Source organism: Bombina bombina, chromosome 1 (genome assembly GCF_027579735.1).
Source record: "Bombina bombina isolate aBomBom1 chromosome 1, aBomBom1.pri, whole genome shotgun sequence".
In the NCBI taxonomy this organism is placed as follows: Eukaryota; Metazoa; Chordata; class Amphibia; order Anura; family Bombinatoridae; genus Bombina; species Bombina bombina.
Genome location: NC_069499.1, coordinates 338,611,639 through 338,636,239, shown reverse-complemented (window position 1 = coordinate 338,636,239; position 24,601 = coordinate 338,611,639). Strand labels below are relative to the sequence as shown.

The 24,601-nt window shown below is 40.3% G+C and overlaps 1 protein-coding gene across 2 annotated transcripts in view; it reads left to right on the top strand.

The window, feature by feature from the left end:
* Positions 1 to 795: 795 nt before the first annotated feature.
* The window catches only part of TMBIM1 (transmembrane BAX inhibitor motif containing 1), a 249,393-nt gene continuing 225,587 nt past the window's right edge, over positions 796 to 24,601 (top strand). Inside the window, exon 1 of one of the 2 annotated variants that reach the window (XM_053698127.1) lies at positions 796 to 931. The gene's annotated coding sequence lies outside the window, so the exon portion shown is untranslated. The remainder of the gene's footprint in view (positions 932 to 24,601) is intronic. The other variant, XM_053698125.1, reaches the window with a different exon arrangement.

Here is a 24,601-nt window from a genome sequence, read left to right as displayed (position 1 = left end):
CAGTCACATGACTGGAAAAAAAAGGTTGTTATTCTGAAACGGTAATCTATACACTTTGGTTAATGAAAGCAAATTAAATCCAATGATCAAATGAAGGGTTGTTTTTGGGCCTGAGAATCCTCCTCTGTCTTACTCATTTAAGGTGCAATAGACCTATTTCTGCTGAGGGGAGCTAAATAACTCCAGAGGAAGCCACACAGAAATGTAAGAATCATGTGTAATAAAAGATAATATTTATAACCGTGGTGATAACACAGCAGGACCACTGATAGTCTTACATTTAGTGTATTGTAGGAAGGGTTACTGCCCATTACTAGAGGATATCAATATCTCTCTAACCAGGCTGTGCTCCAGCTCCACTGAGGTGTTTCTGTTCTCTGTCCAGAGGGAACTTAATTCCTCCTGCAAAAATAGTGCAGGAACTCCGTTCCCATGCGTTCTGCCATGGTTTCCTTTTTCTTAAAAGTGGAAAAGCAGGAAAATCAAGTTTCAGTTTTTAGTTAATGTATTAAACCAAAAATGTACACACACATCCCAGAAATGTTACAATTTCTGGGTGCAGAAAGGGAAACCATGGCATAAACATAATAGTTTTTTTTTTTTTTTTTTTTTTTAGTAATACGTGTTTTTTAATATGATACAACAGTTTGTACTATGGTCATATTTATTCACCAATAAGGTGGTTAAATGTAGTGTGTACTTTTACTACAATGGTTGTACACCATGATACCCAGTAGAGGTCGCCCTTACAAAAAAATTATTTGTTTGGCATGATGAGGAGTTTCTGAAGGGTGAAGCCTAGGAAACTCTCACTCGGTCCACACCCAAACACTGAGCTTCTCTTACAGACGTAGGGATAATAACAGGACCTGTAAGACTAGAAATACACTGGTAGAGTGTGAGGGGAGACATTCTATTACAGATCCCGCAGGTAAGACGGAATCTATGCCACTCTTCATATTGGAATATTAGGTTTGATAACCGGACATCATTACAACAGTTAGCAGCTGCAGCGAGCAAACAAATGTCACGTGTAGGGACTGAAGGGGGATTCAGAGGAGCGGGTCGCTGGATAGCAGCTACTACAGAGTTCTAAACACGGAGGGGCAGATATTTCATCTGTATTTTAGGACAAAGTGTATCACTCACAAGGTTTTTTGCTACTTATTTATTTTACTAAGCTTATCGATATTTGTTTTGTTAGTTGTAAGAAGCTTTAGCTTTAGAATAGTTTACATATTTAGGTTAGGAAAACACACTGTTGGGTGTTTACAGATTTTTTAGATATACTGATGACATTGTATTTGAGTTCCAGTTGCACTGTACATCGATAGAGCAATATTTGCTTTAAATGATAGTCACACACTAAACAATTGGCATAAAACCTGCTTAGACATTGTGTGAGACAGCTGTCTCCATCTTGTATTTCCTTATAGCTTTTATGTATCTTTCAAGTATTCTAGAGTTTCTGACATCTCCCTTGGTATAATGTGCCGTGTAAATATTTTAGAATTACTAGAAACAGTTTAATTTCTGGTTACTAGAAATAGTTTGGAGTGTACTACATTTATTAATCTGTGTTATTACATAATTTCAGTAACCCCACACTAGAGCATTATTTATGCAAACACCAGAAATATCTGATATATTGTGTTTAAGTGTAATGTTTAGAAATAGTTTTTTCAGTAAAATACTGAAAGTTCTTTGAGTCAGTGGTGTTTAGTCATCAAGATATGAAATACAATATTACTCATACTGAGAGCAGTGCTAGATTAAGACTCTAGTATACCCTAGGCCAAAAACCAAATTAGTCCCATACACTCCATATTCTGCATATTAATGCTACTCTCCCTGTATTAAAAAAACATGCTGTGGCTGTTAATATTTTGTGGCCCTGAGAAATAAAGTTCCTTAATGAATCTAGGATAGCAATGTGTTCTGTATTTTACTGGGCAGTCTGATATGCATACAATTTTAAACCTCTTTCCAATTTACTTATAATTGAATTATCTTTTTATCCTTTGTTGAAAAGTATAACCTAGGTAGGTTCAGGAGCAGCAATGCATTACTGGGAGCTAGCGGCTGATGACTGCACATAGAAGCCATTTGTGATTGGTTCACCTGATGTGCTTAGCTAACTCCCAGTGGTGCATTGCTGTTCCTTCAACATAAGATACCAAGAGAATGAATCAGATAATAGAAATAAATTGGAAAGTTGTTTAAAATTGTATGCGTCATCTGAATCACGAAAGAAAAAATGTTGGCTTTATATCCCTTTAAGTAACATATATATATATATATATTTAGACAAAAAATGGATATTTAAAGGCCTGATGTGGGCATATAACTGAAAGGTAATTTACGGCCATGGGTTTAATGTGATGTCTTATGTGGCATAAAACTGAGAGGGTATTCAGAGCCATGGGTCAAATGTGAGAATTAAACTGACAGGCCTTGGTACTGTTAAATTTTTAGACACCGTAACAGCATTAAAAAATGCACGTGCAAAGAGGTTTTCTGTATTTTTAGTTGTTTGGTTTATAAAACCTAAATATTATATATTTTTAAATATCTAACGGGGTTTAGTTAGTAAAAACCTTGTTAATAATACAAAGGAATATAAATGTCTCTTCTAGTGAAAAGCAGTGTGTGACCGCCTGCCTGGTCTACTAACTGATTGCAGGATGTCTGTGCTGGTGCACTAATGAGAGAATCTGGTTTGTGACCATTCAGTTTTACAGGAATATCACCTCTGATTGTTATGTAAACAGTGATCTTTGCTCAACGCTCCATAGAGGGGCCAAAAAAAACAAAATTTGTAACATGGGTTTCCAAAATGCTGTAAACTGGCTAAAGTTTGCATGTTATAGAATTTGTTTCTAGGGAGCATGGTGCAAAGTACAATTTTATACAAATGTGATGATTGTTTAATGTCCTATTAACCTTCAGTGTCAATATAGTGGTATCTTTAAAGGGACAGGGAACCCACATATTTTCCTTCAAGATTCAGATAGAGCATACACATCTTAACTACTTTCCAATTGACTGCTATGATCTCATTTGCTTTGTTCCTTTATCCTTTGTTGAAAGCATACCTATGTATTCTTAGGAGCAGTGATGCACTACAGGAAGCTAGCTGCTGATTGGTGGTTTCACATATATACCTCTTGTCATAGACTCACCTGATGTATTCAGCTAGCTCCCAGTAGAGCACTGCTGCGTCTTCAACAAAGGATACCAAACAGAATGAAGCAAATGCTCTATCTGAATCATGAAATAAAAAGTGGGTTTCCTGTACCTTTAAAACCTGGCCTGTTATTATGTCTTCAGAACTTTACTTCAGTGAATCTAGTCCCCTAGCTTTATATAAAACTTTTCACAATGAGAATTCCCATGATAACACAATAATACTCATACATTTCTCAGAAGTTGTAAGACCACCTTTCTGGAGATGATATAGTGGGTTACTTACACAGCAGCTGTATAACTGCAAACCAGCTTGTTATTTTTAGAAGCCTCCTGGTTTGGGATTGGTCGAGAGTCTCTGTGTGATATAAATCTGTGTCGTGCCCTGCCCTGGTAGTATTAAAAAAACAACTATGTTCATGGAAAATAGATACTACTGTGCTATTTCAAGGTGCAGCTCTGTACATTACTGAATTATCCATAGCAACAAATGTGTCACCAGATGTTTTAAAACAAAGTCTATTGTATAGTAGAGCGAGAGGTGGGTCACTAACTTGCAGAATATTTTGTATCAAATTTTCCAAGGTCTGTAACTGTTTTCCTGCTGTTGTACCTTCTGAAAGGTTTTCGCTTTTTGTAGATTTATTCATACAAGTTCTTTAAGATAATTTAATGTGTATAATCACTATCTCTGGTTGCAGCTGAAATAATAATTCTTGTATGCTGTGCTTATTTTACATCAGTACAAGATGCGTATTAAATGAATAACTCCAAATTCAAGAGTTGAAGCATAATAAATATATATATATATATATATATATATATATATATACATACATACATACATACATACATACATACATACATACATACATACATACATACATACATACATATATATACACCTTTATTATTGTGCTGTGTTTAACTACTGCAAAGTGATTATACAAATAGTTTAGTGCTCTCCCCAGGACCTTTTTAACGGGCATACCACCTGGCTATTTTACTTATCACCTGGCTAAAATTTAAGCCAAATAGAAAACAAAATGAGCTAATATTAACGTTATATAGCATTTGTTGCACAAATTATCATTAACCCCTTTACGCCATTAGGACGTTCCATGCTGTCTTAAGCACTGGGCTTTAACACCGTTAGAATGGCATGGAATATTCTACCATATACGGCGTCCTGCAGCTTCCTCTTTGATGTAGGCAAGGATCTGTCTGTGGAGGCTTGCCAAGCGGCGTAGGCAGACCCCACGATCCAATCCCAGTCTTGAGTGCACGTCCTAATTGTGTTAGTGTGTGTATTTGTATAACTGCAGAGCAAAAAAATAAATATATGGCGTGTGAAACATTGCTGGAGCACAATCCATACTGCATAAATGTTTTGGTTAAAGTGATGGTAAACTCTCCCCTTTTTTAAAAATCAGATCCGGAATGTTAGTGATATTTTAGATGGAGTTTAATTAATTAGTTGTAATGAAGATATGCTTTAACTTATTTTTTATAAATATATATAAAATTCAATACCCTGCGCTCTGGCCGACCACTTCAAAAGTCAATTCTTCTGTTAGCTAATGGTTTGAATTGTTCTCCAATCATCGCTCTAGCTACAACAAAAGTGCCATATATATTGTACGCATGGTATTATAGTACAAGCTATAGTATTAAACTTTACAATGATACTTTTAAAAAAAACAAAACTTTTCGCTGCTGTATACAGACCGGCGGAGGAAGTTCCAGGTGAAGTTTGGAACTCTGTAGTGAGTGATATAACAGATGATAAGTGATACTTATGTACTACATTCTTCAACACTAGGTGGCCCCACCCTGTGATTTTTGTGTGTGGCCTAGCTCTGTGTTGCTAGGTTGTTGTTTTTCCTTGGTGCGTTCACTTCACAACAATAGCATTTACAGTTGATCAGGGCAGATCTAGTAGGACAGACATTTCACAAACTGACTTGTGGCATCTTATGACAGTGTCACATTTAATTAACTGAGCTCTTTGGTACAAACTATTGTACTGCCAGTGTTTATCTGTGGAGATTTCATGGCTATGTGCTTTTATTTTATGTGCCTGCTAGCAATGGGTGTAGCTGAAATACCTAAACATGATATTTAATAGGAGGTGTCCTCATACTTTTGTTAGTTATAAAGATGTTTCATGCACATTATATATATATATATATATATATATATATATATCATGATTAAGCAAGAGGAGAGAGAAATCTAGGAGTGTAATCCTAGTTAAGAAAAGACAGGGATTTCAGCACTCTTTTTGGAAAATAAAGCTCATTAGACCAAAATGTGTTTTTAAACAGTGAATTCTTTAATCCAATTATGAACAGAGAAAACTTCCAGCTATATATACACCACTCCCCCTGAGGAAAGGACTCAATACTTATTGTATTAGTAAAAGGGAGTTTCGAAAAGAAAACAAAATTTACTTCAAAATATACTAGAGTTAGTGTTATAAACCTGACCGGTCAGGGGTGCACATTTAGTACATGGATACACAGCCAAACCCTACATGGATTTGTAGATTGACACCTGTATATAACCTCTACACCCTGCTGCTCACAGAACCCCTTTAAAAGAGGTATAGCCTGGGCAGGTTTTAAAAAGAATGGGATCTAAGAGGTTAATTAGGGGTATCAAAGACAGAAGCAAGTCACAGCTTGTTATCGCAATTACAATATGGTATGCAATTAATAGCGTATATTGGTATACAGACATGAAATGTAAAGCCTGAAATTCGAAAAGCCTGACGAAGCCCGGTGTGTCTAACAGCCCTGCGGGTGAAACGCGCGTCGGCATTGGCTAAGCCGACCGGCCTACGTGGTGCACGCCACAAACACAGCCTCCTAAACCGCATGGTTGAAGGTACCTGCGGTGAAATTTACAGAAGTGTAATAACGGCACTCTGAGGATCGGAGATACGTCTGAATGAACTAAACAAGGTCGTATGTGTCACAGTAAGGTTCACTGATATGAACTGTAATACGGTCGAATATAACAATATGGTTACCAGTGAAAACTGCAATGTTTGATTGCTTTGTGAGGAATACGTTTACAAAAGAAATTCACGGATATTGCTACAATAGCTGCCAAGAATTGCAACATTGTTTTACATACGCTAAGCTGAATTTTTAACTAACAGCATCTGAATTGCTCTCTCTTCTGCTTGCTACAATGTTTCCTTTAATGCAGCTTTATGTGTCAGCTCTTCCACGATTACAGCACTATTAAGAAGATATTTTGCATTGTGCTCTATGCCACAATTCTACACTTCTGCTTATTTCTTTCTACAGCAAAGCTTTGCATGACAAACTAACAAAATACAAAAAAGCATAATAAGGGCACATACTGTCTGTATTTATTGCAAAAAGTCGCTCAAATGTGTTTTGTTAAGTGTAAACAAAGCCTAACTTAGAGATCACTTAGATCCTGGTAGATATTACCACTTGTTGTACTGCCCGGTATTATACTCTCCTTAACTGGAGTACTGTGAGCAGCTAGGTGTAGTGAATCTCGAATTTCAGGCTTTACATTTCATGTCTGTATACCAATATACGCTATTAATTGCATACCATATTGTAATTGCGATAACAAGCTGTGACTTGCTTCTGTCTTTGATACCCCTAATTAACCTCTTAGATCCCATTCTTTTTAAAACCTGCCCAGGCTATACCTCTTTTAAAGGGGTTCTGTGAGCAGCAGGGTGTAGAGGTTATATACAGGTGTCAATCTACAAATCCATGTAGGGTTTGGCTGTGTATCCATGTACTAAATGTGCACCCCTGACCGGTCAGGTTTATAACACTAACTCTAGTATATTTTGAAGTAAATTTTGTTTTCTTTTCGAAACTCCCTTTTACTAATACAATAAGTATTGAGTCCTTTCCTCAGGGGGAGTGGTGTATATATAGCTGGAAGTTTTCTCTGTTCATAATTGGATTAAAGAATTCACTGTTTAAAAACACATTTTGGTCTAATGAGCTTTATTTTCCAAAAAGAGTGCTGAAATCCCTGTCTTTTCTTAACTAGGATTACACTCCTAGATTTCTCTCTCCTCTTGCTTAATCATGATAAATTATTTATAAGGGTCTGCACCATTACCATTTAAATACTGACAGAACTAGAAGGTTTACTGTCGGCTTTACATATAAAAAGCTCTTTTACAGCAATTGCGTTCCCTCTGATATTTGTTATAATATATAATATATATATATATATATATATATATATATATATATATATATATATATATATATATATATATATATATATATATATATATATATATATATATATATAAACACACAGAGAAAACCCAGCACTCACTTACAAGCTCTCAGCTAAGATTTAAAAGCAAAAATGGAAAGGTTAGTCACCGCATCTGGCCAAATGGGACAAGCTCAGGTACCATGTCAAGGTCCTCTCCAATACCTGAGACCCTAAAACAGCCACACAATGCAAGCTTTCAAATCCAAACAAACTGAAAACAAGGGAAGGGTGCACAGGAATATGTAACCACCCTAGACATATACAAAACACGGAAGGGAACTGCACTCTCATACCGGACCGGGTACACATCCCATGACCCTGCAACATGCTCAGCCCTGGGTGCCACTGGCACTCACAGGAAGCTGTGCTGTCCCCAGAGCCACAAGCAGTTAACCCCAGACAGGTCTGGGTGCAAGAACCATAGGGAAAATTACAAAACAAATTAATACAACAATGAGCTTGTCCCATTTGGCTAGATGCGGTGACTAACCTTTCCATTTTTGCTGTTAAATCTTAGCTGAGAGCTTGGAGGTGAGTGCTGGGTTTTCTCTGTGTGTTGTATTAATTTGTTTTGTAATTTTCCCTATGGTTCTTGCACCCAGACCTGTCTGGGGTTAACTGCTTGTGGCTCTGGGGACAGCACAGCTTCCTGTGAGTGCCAGTGGCACCCAGGGCTGAGCATGTTGCAGGGTCATGGGATGTGTACCCGGTCCGGTATGAGAGTGCAGTTCCCTTCCGTGTTTTGTATATGTCTAGGGTGGTTACATATTCCTGTGCACCCTTCCCTTGTTTTCAGTTTGTTTGGATTTGAAAGCTTGCATTGTGTGGCTGTTTTAGGGTCTCAGGTATTGGAGAGGACCTTGACGTGGTACCTGAGCTTGTCCCATTTGGCCAGATGCGGTGACTAACCTTTCCATTTTTGCTTTTAAATCTTAGCTGAGAGCTTGTAAGTGAGTGCTGGGTTTTCTCTGTGTGTTGTATTAATTTGTTTTGTAATTTTCCCTATGGTTCTTGCACCCAGACCTGTCTGGGGTATATTAAAAACAGGATTTTTAATGCATTCACTTATACTGGATTGTACTTTTAAAGGACCATGAAGTACAGTAGAGGTGCATAATAAAAATATTTTTCTGACAAATTTGAAAATGTATTTGCTGGCCCCCATATCATGTATCAACCATTAGCCAGTCACAGACTTATATTGTGAACTCCTGCACATGCCCAGTAGTAGCTGGTGCCTCAGATAGTGTGCTTATAAAGAGACTGCATAATCTGATAAAGTAAATTGAAATGATTTTTTTTTTTTAAACGGCATGCTCTATCTGAATCCTGAAATTTTGATTTTGACTTTAGTGCCCCTTTAAATTGATCTAAATCATAATTTATCTTGCAAATGTTGATTTAAACACAATGGTGACTTTGTAAGTCGGAGATCTAACACAGCAAATTTAGTTTAATTTTTATGGCAATTTTGGAAATGCAAGGTATTTAGGATCTCAAATTCATGGGTCAGAGCTCATAGTTAAATGGCTTGAATTTACAAAAAGATTGTAACTTGTGTTTCTTGGTTTTGTGATTTAGATAGAGCATGCAGGTGTTACAGATTGTCCTTTTTTACTTATTTTATCAAATTGTCTTTGTTCTGTTGGTTTCCTTTGTTTAATAGTATGCCTAGGTAGGCTCAGGCGGAAAAAAAGCAGAACATTAACAACCTGCACCACCTGTAAGGGGTTAAATTGCTCTGAAGAGAGCTGCAGACACAGAAGGAAAAACAACAGCATGGTGAATAGTAACCATGCTGTAGTAGTTGTGCAACACTTCCATGTCCCTTTAAGACACTGAAATCTGGAATTCCCCTGGAAAACTATATATATCTCCTTATCTCATTTTTCTTTACAAAAGTTCTTTCAGCTTGCGAAGGGATCTCCTGTGTATGTCTCTTTAGCTCTTTCCCAGGTTTTCAATGTGATTGAGGTCTGGGCTCTGAATTTGGTTTTCCTTTCCTGAAGCCATGCTTTGGTTGACTTGGGTGTGTGCTTTGGGTTATTGTTATGTTGGAATGTTAAATAATCTTCAGCTCTCTTACAAAGGCCAGCAGGTTTTGTTCCAAAATATCTTTATATTTGGAGCTATTCATTACCCTATGTATCTTGACAAGAGCCCCTGAACCATCTGAATAGGAGCAGCCCCAAAGCATGATACTATCATCACCATGCTTCAAAGTTGGTATGGTGTTCCTTGGATGACGAGCTTTGTCTTTGCACAAAACATAACTTTTACAATCTTTTTCAATCTTTGTCTGGTCAGACCATAGCACATTTTCCCACGCCAGGGGTGACTGAATACATCTAAGCATAATTTAGACTGACTTGGATCTTCCTTTTTGTAAAAAGGTTTCCATCTTGGCAGAGGCGTAACTAGAAACCACAGGGCCGAAGGTGCAAGAATCTAAGAAGAGCCCCCCCAAAAAAGTGAATTTGATATATATATTTTTTACATTTAACACAGAAAAAAATGTGAATTAGATTATATGTCTGCATAAGGAGGTACCCTGTGCCCACAGTCTGTGAGATGGTCTGACCCCCCTATTACTGTATATAGTGACACTGTTTAACCCACCAGTACTGTATATAGTGAGTCAGTGACACAGTCTGTAATCTGTCGGTGAGATGGCTGGCCTGACCCTACCCGCCCCAGTACTTTATGAAGTGACCACAGTAGTCTGTGACATGGCCCAGGCCCCTCTGTACTGTATATAGTGGTACTGTATAGACTGACACTGTTTACCCCCCCCATGCTGTAGTAACAAGGTCTGTAATTTGCTGGTTCCACAAACATACACACACGCATAAATACACACACAGTCACATACACACACATACACACACATACACACACATACACACACATACACACACATACACACACATACACACACATACACACACATACACACACATACATACACACACATACACACACATACACACACATACACACACATACACACACATACACACACATACACACACATACACACACATACACACACATACACATACACACACATACACACACACACACACACACACACACACACACACACCAATGAGTAAAACAGAAACACTAACCCCTATAGCTGAGAGCTTGTAAGTGAGTGCTGGGTTTTCTCTGTGTGTTGTATTAATTTGTTTTGTAATTTTCCCTATGGTTCTTACACCCAGACCTGGCTGGGATTAACTGCCTGTGACTCTGGGGACTGCACAGCTTCCTGTGAGTGCCAGTGGCACCCAGGGCTGAGCATGTTGCAGGGTCATGGGATGTGTACCAGGTCCGGTATGAGAGTGCAGTTCCCTTCTGTGTTTTGTATATGTCTAGGGTGATTACATATGCCTGTGCACCCTTCCCTTGTTCCCAGTTTGTTTGGATTTGAAAGCTTGCGTTGTGTGGCTGTTTTAGGGTCCCAGGTTTTGGAAAGGACCTTGACGAGGTACCTGGGCTTGTCCCATTTGGCCAGATGCGGTAACTAACCTTTCCATTTTTGCTTTTAAATCTTAGCTGAGAGCTTGTAAGTGAGTGCTGGTTTTTCTCTGTGTGTTGTATTAATTTGTTTTGTAATTTTCCCTATGGTTCTTGCACCCAGACCTGGCTGGGGTTAACTGCTTGTGGCTCTGGGGACAGCACAGCTTCCTGTGAGTGCCAGTGGCACCCAGGGCTGAGCATGTTGCAGGGTCATGGGATGTGTACCCGGTCCGGTATGAGAGTGCAGTTCCCTTCCGTGTCTTTTAAAATGTGTAATTATATGTAGTAAAAGGAAAAAATACTTTTGCAATATGCTTTCTTTACTCAGTCCCTTTAAGTTTTTATAAAATAATGTGTTCCGCCATGTAACATTTGTTGGTTTTTTTGTTTTTTTTACAAAAGTATGCATATTTTAGCTTTAGGTGGTGGTTTTAGCAGATAGGAACAGCTTTACCAATGACATAATTTAAACCTCTAAATTTCTGCTTGTTTCTAAACCACTACAGACAGCCTTTTATCACATCCTTTTTTTTTTTTTTTTTTGCTTTTCACAAGAGGAGACTGCTAGTATATGTGGGACATATACTGTAGATATCATTGTGTTCACGCCGAGGAGTTATTTAAGAGTTGGCACAACACAGCACTAATTAACTGACTAAAATGCAAGTCAATAGATAATAAATAAAAAGTAATGTAATCAGGGGGCTGTCAGAAGATGCTTAAATACAAGGTAATTGCAGAGGTAAAAAGTATATGCAAAACTGGGGAATGGGTAATAAAGGGATTATCTATCTTTTCAAACTAGAACAATTCTATTGTAACATGTCCTTTTTATATAGGAGAAAATGTTAAGAATAATAATATTGGGAGTAAGAGAGATATTAGTGTTTAAAGGGACAGTCAAGTCCAAAAAAACCTTTCAGGTTTCTTATAGGGCATGCCATTTTAAACAACGTTCCAATTTACTTTTATCGTCAATTTTGCTTTGTTCTCTTGGTATTCTTAGTTGAAAGCTAAACCTAGGAAGGCACATATGATTTATAAGCCCTTGAAGGCCGCCTCTTATCACATGCTTTTTTAGTTTGCTTTTCACAACAGGGGAGAGGTAGTTCTTGTGAGCCATATAGATAACATTGTGATCATGCCCGTGACTTGTGGCAGACACTGCACTAATTGGCTAAAATGAAAGTCAATAGATAATAAAATGTCATGTGATCAGGGGGCTGTCAGAAGATGCTTAGATACAAGGTAATCACAGAGGTAAAAAGTATATTAATATAACCTTGTTGGTTATGCAAAACTGGGGAATGGGTAAACTCTCTCATTCTTTCCCGCCTTGATTACTGCAACTCTGTCCTCTCTGGTCTCCCCACCTGCCCCCTAGCTCCTTTACAATCCATAATGAATGCCTCTGCCAGACTCATCTTCCTTACATGTCGCTCTTCATCTGCTGCTCCTCTCTGCCAATCCCTCTCACTCTGACATACAAAGCCCTCAACTGCACTGCTCTCCCCTATATCTCAGACCTTGTCTCCAGATACTCTCCCTCCCGTCCCCTTCGCTCTGCTCATGACCTCCTACTCTCCTCCTCTCTGGTTACCTCATCGCACTCCCGTTTACAGGACTTCTCCAGACTGGCTCCCATCTTGTGGAACTCTCTGCCTCGCCCCACATGACTCTCCCCTAGTTTTAACAGCTTGAAGCGCTCCCTAAATACTCTACTGTTCAGGGATGCATACAACCTACGCTAACCTTACTTTATACCAGTTCCACTCCTCCATTGCTATCCCCTGAACCCCCTTAAGTTCAGATGTTTGTATATCACCTTCTTAAGAGCTAATTACAACAGTGCAACTCTTGGCAGGGCCCTCTACCCATCTGATTCCTTTAATTGTTTTGTTGTACTCAGTTGGCGCTCTACAAATAACCGATAATAATAATAAAGGGGTTATCTATCTTTTTAAACAACACAAATTCTGGTGTTGACTGTCCCTTTAATGTTTGTTTGAGAAACCCTTCTATCTGTTCCCAATAAAACCTAATTTCTGGGCAGGACCACCATATGTGGGAATGAGTTCCTATGTCCCCATATTTTCTCCAGCAGCTGGATGAGGCACCTGGAAATATTTCTCATATTCTTTGGGGTGTAAGATACCAACGTGAAAGAATTTTGAAATTTAGTTTTATAGTTGTGGAGAGATGGGTATGGGTCACTATAAAGCTTTGTTTTCATTGTATATCTGTTATTTGGCATTGAAGTTCAGATTCCCATTTTTACAAGTATACAGGTCTTTTGTTTGGGAAGGAGCCTTTGAGTAGTTTATATGTGATAGAGAGGTGAGATCTGTGTGTTTTGGTGTTGATACATATACTTTCAAATGGAGTAAGGGATCTTAGAATGTTTTGTTTATAGGGACTTGTAGTTATTTCATGACAGATTTGAAGATATGCAAACCATTTATTAAATGGGGGTCCCAAAGTGTCATTTAATGTAACTCTGACATGTTTCGTATGGGTCAGTAAGAAGATAGGAAGATTCTTGTATTCTATTTTCTTCTTAAAAGGAAAGAGTCCACAGCTGCATTCATTACTTTTGGGAATTAAGAACCTGGCCACCAGGAGGAGGCAAAGACTCCTCCCACTCCCCTCAACCCCCCCCCCCAGTAATTTTTTGCCTTTCGTCCCAGGAGGTTGGCAGAGACGTGTCAGAATTTTTAATTTTTGTTTTTGTCTCTTATGGAGGGTAGTACTATTTGGCATGGGACGGGAGTTTTAAGTAGTCCTGTCAGTCTCTGAGTGAGGGCTTGGATGAAAGTTAGAGTCTGGAGATGCAGGAACTTTCTTTCTGCAAAACTCGTGTTAACAGCTCCTCAAGCAATTGGCATTGTCGAACTTCACTCCGCTGCCTGCTTTCTTCTCTCAAGTCCATGACGGAGGCGATGCTACTATCCGTCACACTTGAAAGGCCCCGTTTCTTTTCCACGGTGTAGATTCCGGTAAGATTGTTTCATTTTACTTTATTCAATGTACTGTAATGTGAATGTCTCCAGTGAGGCTATCACCTTGCAGGTTTAACTTATAACATAAGGGTCCCATTTCCGCATTCCCGACAGTGTGGCGACTGAGTTATTCTAGTCCGCAGGGGTCTGGTCATAGGAGGTGGTGAGTGCCCCAGACATTGGTGGTGTCAGGTGCCGTTTTTGTTTTTTACTTTTTATAGTCCATATTTATATATCCTCTTTACAGTTATGGAGGATTCTGATGCTGAGACTGTGCTCATTTCAGATTCAGTTACGGTTTGGCCTCGTTGACTCCTGTCAACCAGTTTTGTTCCATATGCCATATGAGAGCACCCAGTTCCTCGGGCTCGGGGAATCAGGGATCTGCTGAGCCATCTGCCTCTGGGGGTCCTGTCCTCCAGGGGGCGAGTTCTCTACCAATTCTTCCTGCTACACATGCGGGTAACCCAGTTTATGGTTCCTCCACACGGGGTGGCGTTTTTCCCCCCGGAGGTAGCAGCACTTTTTTCGCTTTCAGATATTGTTGGCAATTGTTTCTTTGCAGAGTCCAGACGTTTCTTTGAGAATGTGCTCGTGCCCTATTGTCCCGGGTCTTCCGCCTTGGGGTGGGCCTCTACAGTTCCCTGCGGGTGTAACTCTTCCGGAGTGTTGTGCCTTTCGTTACAGGATTGCGCGCCTTAGCGTGTTGCTTAGACATCTTTTTCAGTTATTAATTGACCCTATCGTTAACAGATATGGGAACTTTCAGTCTGATCATTCGAATAGTGCACCTCATTAGACATGTGGGGTTATCTCCTGTTTGTCTTTATTTGAGATCTTTCCCAGTTTTATTGAAAGTTAGGGCTCCGTTTGGCTGGTCCTGCGGGTAGGCCTTTGTCTTTTGGGCGTTAACCTTTGGGTTGCCTTATATTTTATGTTGTATACGATGGGATGTTTTTTATTTGTGTTTTCCTTCGGGAACCATCTGGGATCGATACTCCTTGTTACTTCTCCGGAAGTTGTTTGGATATGTTAGTCCTATGTTTAATAATGTCTGTTTTTGTTTTTCCCCTATGTGGGAGAATTTATAAAGCTTGCCGGTTAGGACCCCGAGTACAGGCTGGTCCTGTCGGGTTCATTTGGTTTGTGGCTGTTCTGTCGGACCTATTCGGTAGTGGCGCTGATTGCTCAAGTTATCTTTGTTTTTATGTTCAACTAAGTATTCTAGAGGACCTGTGGGTCGCAAGGTGGGATAGGATTGTTTCAGTCCTTATAGCCTTTAGCCATAGATGACTGGGCAGCTTCGCTATGTCGTGTTATTTGACATCTGATTTCATCAGAACCTAGAGTTTCCTCCTCCATATGGGGGAGGGCTGGCGGGCGTAACGCCCCGTTACCATTGAGGAGTGGTTTTGCCTTCAGTTTTAGGCTTCTGGATGGTCCTATTGGGACCTTATCCAACAGTTTGTATGGATAGCTGTACAGCATGCGGAAGGTTTTCTACTTTAAAACCTGTTGCAAATTTTGGCACCTTAAGGGTGCGTATATGCAGTTTCTAGTGTTCCTAGATACGGTTTTTACTCCGGGCCGTGTAGGGTCTGTCTGAGGTCTTCTTCCTTTGTCTCCGACTGAGTTAGATCTCCTTCGGGATCTGTGTTCCGGACGTTGGTTGCTCCCTGTAGGGACTTGCTTAGCTCAGGGTTTTCCAGAGCTGGGAAGGCTTAGCACCTTTCTCTCCTCTGTGTCCTCTGCCTGTGTGGAGGTGATGGGGAGACTAGCCCTGCTAGTGGGGTTTTTGAACTTTAAGGTATCCATTTTGTTGTCCTGGGGCCATTGTGAAGTCCCATCATTAGGCTTCTAGCCTTGCTCCTTGGAGAGTTGGACTTTATCTAGGGGTGGTTCCTTCCTTTGGTCGGGGCTTTAGAGTTCTCTTTGCTGTCCAGATTCTCTGGATATACTCCATTCCCTTTGTCTGTTTTTTTTGACCAGTAGGGGTGTTTAGTTCCAGGGTATAGTTGCCTGAACTATTAGGTACCCGGACCTGTTTTTCTTCCTGAGTCTTCCTCTTCTGGGGAGTTGCTCCTGTCCCAGTTTTGGATTGTTTTGGTTCTCAGGGCTGGTCAGGATGTTCCACTCTGGGGGGGAACGGGAGCTATGTCCTTGCTCCATTTACCTAACCGGGTCAGGGTTGACCCGGTTTATCAGAGTATTTATTACTTCTTGCCACAGAGTAACCCATGTCATCTGGGGTTAGGTGGGTGGCTTGCGCCTCAAGATTGGTGGGTTTCTACCCAGCTGCTGGAGCTGATTTCCAGTTTCTGGTGCGCCTTAGGATTGAATTCCCCTTTTTGCCAGTTTACCCATTGATTCTCTGCTCTGCAGGCGAATGGGTTGGCTGTGCCTCTGTTGGGTGAACTACTTGTGAGGGGGTCCTTTTCAGGACATTTGAATCCGACCTCTTTCCTTTTTCTTTAGGGGATATTCTCTTCTTAGGGAGTCGGATCCCTTCTTAGGGGCTTCTCCTAGTCGGGAAGTGGAAAGTGGACTGGGTTTCCCCTGGAATCTTGCTGGTTCCATGTCAGACTGTGGGGCCTTGTTTTGATAGATTCTTCGGTCTATGGCCTTGTCTGTTTTCAGAGTTGTGTTGTACTTGTACTCTGGGAGGATGGCTCTGCCATCTTTACGCTCGTTCCTGTACCATTTTCGGGATTCTTGGTTCCCTTGTATTGGTGGCCCAGCTGGGTCTGTTGTTCAGGATGCCAGAGTGGTCTATGGGTCACAGTATCCTTTGGGATGTGTGAGCTTGCTGAGTCTATTTTGATAGCTCAGTCTGAAGGAGATGGTTTTTCCTTTCTCCTTTTAGTTTGACAGGAGAGGAGACAGTTTCCTCTTCCTTCGGGTTCTGAGGGTATTCTATCCTTCTCGGGGGGGGGGGGGGGCCTAGATGGAGGCTTTGTGTTCTCATTTTTTGGGACCTGTGAGTAGGTCCGGCGGCTTAGGTTGCCTGGAGCGTGCCCTCTGTCGGGGGCTGTTTTTGTGCGCTCCGTTTCTCGATGACTGCTTCTTTTTTCCTTGCAAGCTTCCTCTCTGTCATCCTGTTATGGACTCTGTGTTCTCGAACCTGGGGTTTCGCCTGGGTCTATTACACGCTATTTCACGGTCGAATACTTGGGTATTCTGTGGGCAGGCGCTGGGAGGACTTTGCTTGCAGGTTGTTGGGGAGATGTCTTTTCGGTCTCCGTGCCCGGTGTTATCCCGGGTTTCGCCTGGTATAGGCATGGCCTCTTTCCCTGTTTGGGTTCATTTGGGTCTCTGTGTGTTGGGCCCACTCTTGGAGGTGCTGTTTTTTGTATTGAGGGACTTGCGGTTTCCTCAGTCCTCCTTTGCCTTGTTCCCCTTGGGGTTTTCGGCTGGTTCACCCTTTATTTGTGAGGGGTGAGTGTTGGGGGACCGTCTGTTGGTCGACGGTGTCTCTTGGTGGACTGTTGGCTCAGTCGAGTCCGTTTGGTGGTCTCTAGTTTGGCTCTGGACTGGCTGCGAGTCAGTGTCAATGTGGCTTTTTCTTGAAATTAAAATTTTATTGGGTAGAGGTTCAGGCCTGGTGCTCTGTTTGGGCCGCCTATTGTACCCTCCCGTCTTGGCATTCAGTGTCCTCTATAGCTTGGGTATTGTTTCCCAAAAGTAATGAATGCAGCTGTGGACTCTTTCCATTAAAAAGAAAAACATAAATTATACTTACCTGATAATTTCCTTTTTCTTCTGATGGAAAGAGTCCACAGCTCCCCACCTGTAATTTTGTGTGGGGCGTCCTTATATTCTTCTGGCACCTTTTCGCCCTTATATTTCTTCTACTGTTCCTTGTTCCTCGGCAGAATGACTGGGGGATGAGGGGAGTGGGAGGAGTATTTAAGCCTTTGGCTGGGATGTCTTTGCCTCCTCCTGATGGCCAGGTTCTTAATTCCCAAAAGTAATGAATGCAGCTGTGGACTCTTTCCATCAGAAGAAAAGGAAATGATCAGGTAAGCATAATTTATGTTTTTTTCATGGTTATGTGAAAAGGGGCATTAACTTAATTTTTTTGATTGTTTACCAGTGGCGTTAGAGGTGAAACTGGTGTAGAAATCTAATTGTTGTTTGAAATTGTTTTGTCCCAAACGTCTAAAGTGGCTTTAACGAATTTTATTATTGGGGATATTTTCTGGTCTAGCTGATTTATGTAACCAACATATGTGTTCATGCTGTGTAAATTAGATAGATTAGCTTCCATATGGACCCACAATTTAGAAGGACAAGCGTGGTCCCAAGCTATTACGCGGCCCAGGTGTGCTGCCCTATAGTAATTTAATAGGTTAGGAATGTTAAGACCACCATCTTCCTTACATCGATATAGGGTTTGTCTGGATACTCTAGGTTTCTTATAAGGACAATATGAAAGTCTCCATTTTTTATATACACATACATACATGAATGAAGTGGTCTGGAGGTTAATGTAGTTAGTCTGAAACAAATCTTGCGGATTGATTGGGATAGTCAGTCCAAGGTATTTGAGTTTATTTACTATCAGGAAATTAGTTTTCTGTCTTATATAGTTTGTCATTCACTGTCATGTGTTTAGGCATGAGTTCCCATATTTATTTAGACATTAGAGACCTGCTTATACTCTTCTAGAGCAGAGCTTTCCAAACTTCATGTTGGTGACACACTTTTTAGACCTACATCATTTTGCGACACAGTAATTAATTCAGTTGTACTAGCAAAAAGGAGATTAAACTAACTTGTTTTAAGAGATACGGACACATACATAAATTATATAATAATGAAATTTACAATTAACAGTATGTATGTGCAAGAATTAAAAAAAGTTTAACACCAATAGCTACTTACTATTTTAATGTGATGTATGAGGTTGATGGGATGAACACAGTTTCGGAATATTTGGTGGAATATTAAATAAAGATACCCACATTTCATCATCAAGCATTTTTAAGTTTCCACTTCCTATCCATATATCAAGAGCTAGAGCAGCAATGCACTACTGGGAGCTAGTTGTAATAAACCCCCACTGACTTCAGCTCAGCATTTAAGCTGCCGCCCTCTGAGCTCGGTGAGTCCGATTGACTACTGCCCGCGCTGCAAACCCATTGCTGTCCCACTCAATGACTATACAATGACTATACATGCAGTCACAAGCCAATTAAGGAGACTACACATGCAGTCAGGAGCCAATGTGCCGCCAAAGCCGCCAATGGGAATAGTTTCAGTTCCCACTGAGCTGCGCCAATTGGTTAAGATGATCTGTGACCCACAAGCTATCAATCACGTGTCAACCATGTGATATGCGTAGCAGGCAGGCGGAAAGTCAGAAACCAAAAAAAATAAATTGAAAAAAATTTGTGCTGAAGCAGGGAAGCAGGGACACACCTACACGCTGCTGCCGACACACTAGTGTGTCCCGACACACAGTTTGGAAAGCACTGTTCTAGAGTATGAATCAATGCTGGTAAAGAGTATGTTGAAGATTGTAGTGTGAAGACAATATCGTCAACAAAAAGGAGGCACTTTTGAGTAATATTTCCATAAGTGATGCCTATGATATTTGGATGTTTTCTAATCTGTATTGATAGTATTTCGAGCGTCAGGGCAAAAAGCAAGGGAGATAATTGGCAACCTTTCCGGGTACCGTTAGATATTGGAAAGGGTTGAGATATTGTGTTGTTGATTTTGATTTTGGCATGAGGGTTAGTATATAATGCTTGGATTCTAGATATAAAGGTATTATAAAATCCAAACTTTGACAGGGCCGACCACATAAAGTTCCAATCAACCCTGTCAAAAAGCCTTCTCTGCATCTGTGGAGAGGAGGAGTAAGGGACGCTGATGGTCTGAGGCTGATTGGAGGGCATGTAGCAACCTTATGGTATTGTCTTTGGCCTCTCGGCCTTTGACAAATAGATTCATGCTTTTTCAAATAAAGATACCAAGATAATGAAGAAAAATTAAGAATAACAGTAAATTAGAAAGTTGCTTAAAATTGTTCTTCTTTCCATGGAACAAGAGACACAAATTGCTCAAATCATGTCTACTAGACCCCCTAAAGACCTATATTTATAGCCCAATATTTAGCCATTAAATTAGTATGGGGAAGAGGGCAATGTTGAGCAATATGTATAACTCTTAAGAATAAAGAGAAAAAACTGTACTCATTTGCGTGTGCAGCAATACCCTCCAGGGTCCACCTTTTTGTTTCAATATCCAGCTGCTCCATCAGTCCACAATACACTTGTCCTCGCCAATGGCATTCCTTCTATTCAATGATGTAACAATGGCTGCAAAAATTAAACCCCAACTAGCTAAATTCCACGGTCTTGTTACAAGCATAAATATCACCAGTCAGTATGGGATTATTGTAACACCCATACAGAGATCTCCATCACAACTTGCATCACAAGAAAAGGAAAAATAGGGTTACAATAAAAGTTTCATATTTGAGTATAGTTAAAATAAGCATTGGCTGTACAATCAATTACCGCAACCTGAGCGATCGTTCCATAGAATCATGCTAAGGTAGGCCTAAGAGTGTGCACTTGTCTTGTGCACAATATATGGCAACAGTGCCTGCAATAATGTTTGTTACAATGTTATACATTATTGCAAACATTGCTTCCACTCATGAGCCTACCTAAGTATACTTTTATATTACAATCTCAGAGTTTATCCCGTGTCTTTAAATTTTAAGAATCTCCTTCCAATTTACTGCCATTATCAAATTTTGCACAATCTTTTTATATATACGCTTTTTGAGGCACCTGCTCGTACTGAGCTTAATTAATTCCCTTCTGCAGAGTAATAACACTTGGCAAGGCAGTCTGGAGGGCCAGCACCTGACTGAAGATAGAGATAATAATGTGTAGATTTATTTTAGAACATTTTGATTGTTTTGGCAAGTACACATGTTACTGGAGAATATAATGGACTAGTGTAAAGAAAATGGTCTGCTGAAATTAAGTTAATTGAAACTCGGTTCATTTACTGGGTTACAAATGGTACTGCAACTTATTGATAATCCAGAGATGGCTGCAATACAGGCGGTCAAAACTGGTACTAGCTATACAAGCCTTTAACTGTCTGCAAAGCTGTTTTGTTTTTTTTTTGGGTTTTTTTTCGGAATGTAAGACGTTTGTATGAGCAATGCACCTTTTTTATTACTACTTCTATGTTAGACTATGTCTGCAGCTAATTTGCAATGCAATTTTTAACTACTGTACTAGATTATAAAACTTTAAATATTGCTTTATTCTCCATTTAACTAACACATTGCAATTGAACTGGTGCTTTAGTGAAACTGCCTAATTTAAAATTGAGTTTGATTTAAAAATGAGCTGCAGAAACATTTCTACTAAAAAAAAATCTCATCGCAGAAAGTGAAAAAAAGTTCTGCCTCTGGGGCAAACATAAGGGGACAGTGCAGATTTGTCCCCTATGTCTCTGTTCAGTCAAAATAGCTCTTGTACTCTTTGTTTACGTCATCTATTAAGAAGGATACCAAGGTTCCTACCTCAAACATACACCCAGGATGGGGAAAGAGTAATCGGTTAATGAAGCTTGTCACTCTGTGTTCTTACCCAGCAATCTAAAAAAAACAAGCTGCAAAACAAATATTTTATAGTGTACATGTACAAGTTGTTTTTATATGAACAGTATTTGCTCAAATCTATATTATATATTTAATTACAAATAAACAGCAGTAATCAAATCTGAATTATTTTCTTTTGCATTAAAAGTAGTAGGAAATATACGTTCCTATTTTCTTCTGTTATGTGTGATCAGTCCACGGGTCATCATTACTTCTGGGATATAACTCCTCCCCAACAGGAAATGCAAGAGGATTCACCCAGCAGAGCTGCATATAGCTCCTCCCCTCTACGTCAGTCCCAGTCATTCTCTTGCACCCAACGACTAGATAGGATGTGTGAGAGGACTATGGTGATTATACTTAGTTTTTATGACTTCAATCAAAAGTTTGTTATTTTAAAATAGCACCGGAGCGTGTTATTACTTCTCTGGCAGAGTTTGAGGAAGAATCTGTCAGAGTTTTTTACTATGATTTTAACCGGAGTAGTTAAGATCATATTGCTGTTCTCGGCCATCTGAGGGAGGTAAAGGCTTCAGATCAGGGGACAGCGGGCAGATGAATCTGCATTGAGGTATGTAGCAGTCTTTATTTTCTGAATGGAATTGATGAAAAAATCCTGCCATACCGTTAAAATGACATGTATGTATACACTTCAGTATTCTGGGGATGGTATTTCACCGGAACTACTCTGTTAAAGGTCACTAATCCTTTTTAATAACTATTTATCATGTTAAACGTTTTTGCTGGAATGTAGAATCGTTTACATTGCTGAGGTACTGTGTGAATAAATATTTGGGCATTATTTTCCACTTGGCAGTTTTTTTGCTTTAATTGTGACAGTTTCGTTTCTCTTCACTGCTGTGTGGGAGAGGGAGGGGCCGTTTTTGGCGCTCTTTGCTACGCATCAAAAAATACCAGTCAGTTACTTTTATATTTCCTGCATGATCCGGTTCATCTCTGATAGATCTCAGGGGTCTTCAAACTTCTTTGAAGGGAGGTAAATTCTCTCAGCAGAGCTGTGAGAATTCTTATAGTGACTGTGAATAAAAACGTTGCTTTGTATTTTTTATGTCAAATTTAATTATTGTTATTTTACTAATGGGAACAAACCTTTGCTAAAAGTTTTGTTGTTTTAAAGTTTGATGCTATAACTGTTTTTCAGTTCATTATTTCAACTGTCATTTAATCGTTAGTACCTCTTTGAGGCACAGTACGTTTTTTGCTAAAAAAGATTATAACCAAGTTGTAAGTTTTTTTGCTAGTGTGTTAAACATGTCTGACTCAGAGGAAGATATCTGTGTCATTTGTTCCAATGCCAAGGTGGAGCCCAATAGAAATTTATGTACTAACTGTATTGATGCTACTTTAAATAAAAGTCAATCTGTACAATGTGAACAAATTTCACCAAACAGCGAGGGGAGAGTTATGCCGACTAACTCGCCCCACGCGGCAGTACCTGCATCTCCCGCCCGGGAGGTGCGTGATATTTTGGCGCCTAGTACATCTGGGCGACCATTACAGATAACATTACAAGATATGGCTACTGTTATGACTGAAGTTTTGTCTAAATTACCAGAACTAAGAGGCAAGCGTGATCACTCTGGGGTGAGAACAGAGTGCGCTGACAATGCTAGGGCCATGTCTGATACTGCGTCACAGCTCGCAGAGCATGAGGACGGAGAGCTTCATTCTGTGGGTGACGGTTCTGATCCAAACAGATTGGACTCAGATATTTCAAATTTTAAATTTAAATTGGAGAACCTCCGTGTATTACTAGGGGAGGTCTTAGCAGCTCTCAACGATTGTAACACCGTTGCAATACCAGAGAAACTGTGTAGGTTGGATAAATACTTTGCGGGTACCGGCGAGTACTGACGTTTTTCCTATACCTAAGAGACTAACTGAAATTGTTACTAAGGAGTGGGATAGACCCGGTGTGCCGTTCTCACCCCCTCCAATTTTTAGAAAGATGTTTCCAATAGACGCCACCACTCGGGACTTATGGCAAACGGTCCCCAAGGTGGAGGGAGCAGTTTCTACTTTAGCTAAGCGTACCACTATCCCGGTGGAGGATAGCTGTGCTTTCTCAGATCCAATGGATAAAAAATTAGAGGGTTACCTTAAGAAAATGTTTGTTCAACAAGGTTTTATATTACAACCCCTTGCATGTATCGCGCCGATTACGGCTGCGGCAGCATTTTGGATTGAGTCGCTTGAAGAGAACCTTAGTTCATCTACGCTAGACGACATTACGGACAGGCTTAGAGTCCTTAAACTAGCTAATTCCTTCATTTCGGAGGCCGTAGTACATTTAACCAAACTTACGGCTAAGAACTCAGGATTCGCCATACAGGCACGTAGGGCGCTGTGGCTAAAATCCTGGTCAGCTGATGTTACTTCTAAGTCCAAATTACTTAATATACCTTTCAAGGGGCAGTCTTTATTTGGGCCCGGTTTGAAAGAGATTATCGCTGACATTACAGGAGGTAAGGGCCACGCCCTACCTCAAGACAAAGCCAAAGCTAAGGCTAGACAGTCTAATTTTCGCCCCTTTCGGAACTTCAAAACAGGAGCAGCATCAACCTCCACTGCACAAAACAGGAAGGAGCTGTTGCTCGTTACAGGCAAGGCTGGAAGCCTAACCAGTCCTGGAACAAGAGCAAGCAGGCCAGGAAACCTGCTGCTGCCCCAAAGACAGCATGAACCGAGAGCCCCCGATCCGGGACCGGATCTAGTGGGGGGCAGACTCTCTCTCTTCGCCCAGGCCTGGGCAAGAGATGTTCAGGATCCCTGGGCACTAGAGATCATATCTCAGGGATACCTTCTAGACTTCAAATTATCTCCCCCAAGAGGGAGATTTCATCTGTCAAGGTTGTCAACAAACCAGATAAAGAAAGAAGCGTTTCTACGCTGCGTACAAGATCTGTTAATAATGGGAGTGATCCATCCGGTTCCGCGGTCGGAACAA